Source organism: Microtus ochrogaster, chromosome 24 (genome assembly GCF_000317375.1).
Source record: "Microtus ochrogaster isolate Prairie Vole_2 chromosome 24, MicOch1.0, whole genome shotgun sequence".
NCBI classification, from domain to species: domain Eukaryota; kingdom Metazoa; phylum Chordata; class Mammalia; order Rodentia; family Cricetidae; genus Microtus; species Microtus ochrogaster.
The window spans coordinates 7923317-7925326 of record NC_022024.1 but is presented as its reverse complement, the minus strand read 5'-3'; positions in this window follow the sequence as shown (position 1 = coordinate 7925326).

Genomic DNA, 2010 nt, shown 5'->3' with positions numbered 1-2010 from the left:
AAGTCTCAACAGATGAATCTAAAATGGCTGAAAGACACATAAGGAAATGCTCAACATCCTTAGCCATCAGAGAAATGCAAATCAAAACAACTTTGAGATTCCATCTTACACCTCTAAGAATGACCAAGATCAAAAACACTAATGACAACTTATGCTGGAGAGGATATGGGGTAACGGGAACACTCCTGCATTGCTGGTGGGAGTGCAAACTGGTCCAGCTGCTTTGGATATTACTATGGTGATGTCTCAAAAAATTATGAAATAACCTTCCTCAAGACCCAGCAATACCACTTTTGGGTATATGCACAATCATACCACAAGGACATGTGCTCAGCTTTGTTCATAGCAGCATTGTTTGTCATAGCCAGAACCTGGAAACAACCTAAACGCCTAGACAATCTTTTGGTAAGATTGCCATTTTTACTGTGTTAAAGCTACCTACCCAAGAGCATGGGAGATCTTTCTATTTTCTGGTGTCTTCAATTTCTTTCTTCAAATATTTAAAGTTCTTGTCGTACATTTCTTCTACTTGTTTGGTTAGAGTTACTCCAAGATATTTTATGTTATTTGTGGCTATTGTGAAGAGTGATGTTTCTCTGATTTCTTTCTCAGCCCATTTATCATCTGTGTAAAGGAGAGCTACTGATTTTTTTGAGTTAATCTTGTATCCTGCTGAAGGTGTTTCTGAGGTATAGAAGTTCATTGGTAAATTTTTGGGGTTCTTTATGTAAACTATCATATCATAAACAAATAGTGAGAGTTTGACTTATTTTCTTATTCGTATTCTCTTGATCTCTTATTGCTCTAGCTAGAAACTCAAGAACTTTATTGAATAGATATGGACAGAGTGGACAACCTTATCTTGTTCCTAATTTTAGTGGGTTTGCTTTGAGTTTGTCTCCATTTAGTTTGATGTTGACTGTTGGCTTGCTATATAATGCTTTTATTATGTTTATGTATGTTTCTTGTATCCCTGCTCTCTATAAGACCTTTATCATGAAGGGATGCCATATTTTGTCAAAGACCTTTCCAGCATCTAATGAGATGATCATGTAGTTTTTTTTTTTTTTTAGTTTGTTTATATGGATTGCATTGACAGATTTTTGTATGTTGAACCATCCCTTCATCTCTGGGATGAAGCCGACTTGATCATGGTGGATGATGGTTCTGATGTGTTCTTGGTTTTGGTTTGCCAATATTTTATTAAGTAGTTTTGCATCAGTGTTCATGAGTGAGACTGGTCTGTAATTCTCTTTCTTAGTAATGTCTTTGTGTGATTTGGGTATCAGGGTAATTGTAGACTCATATGAAGTGTTTAGCAATGTCCCTTCTGTTTCTATTGTGTGGAATAATTTGAGGAGTATTGGTATTAATTCTTTTTTTGTAAATCTTGTAGAATTCTGAGCTGAAACTATCTGGTCCTGGGCTCTTTTTGGTTGGGAGACTTTTAATGACTGCTTCTATTTCTTTAGCAGTTCCAGGCCTACTTAATTTGCTTATCTGGTCTTGATTTAATTGGTAAGTGATATTTATTCAGAAAATTGTCCATTTCCTTTAAGTTTTCCAATTTTGTGGCATACAGATTTTCAAAATATGACCTGATGATTCCACTCCTCTGTGTCTGTTGTTATGTCCCCCTTTTCATTTCTGATTTTGTTAATTTGGATATTTTCTTTCTGCCTTTTGGTTAGTTTGAATAAAAGTTTGTCTATTTTGTTGATTTTCTCAAAGAACTAACTCGTTGTCTTGTTGATTCTTTGTATTGTTTTCTTTGTTTCTATTTTGTTGATTTCAGCTCTCAATTTGATTATTTCCTGCTGTCTAGTCCTCCTGGGTGACATTGTTTCTTTTTGTTCTAGAGTTTTCAGGTGTTCTGTTAACTCACTGGACTTTTTTAGGTTCTTTAGGTAAGCATTTAATGCTATGAACTTTCCTCTTAACACTGTGTCCTATAAATTTGGGTATGTTGTGTGGTCATTTTCATTGAATTTTAGGAAGTCTTTAATTTCT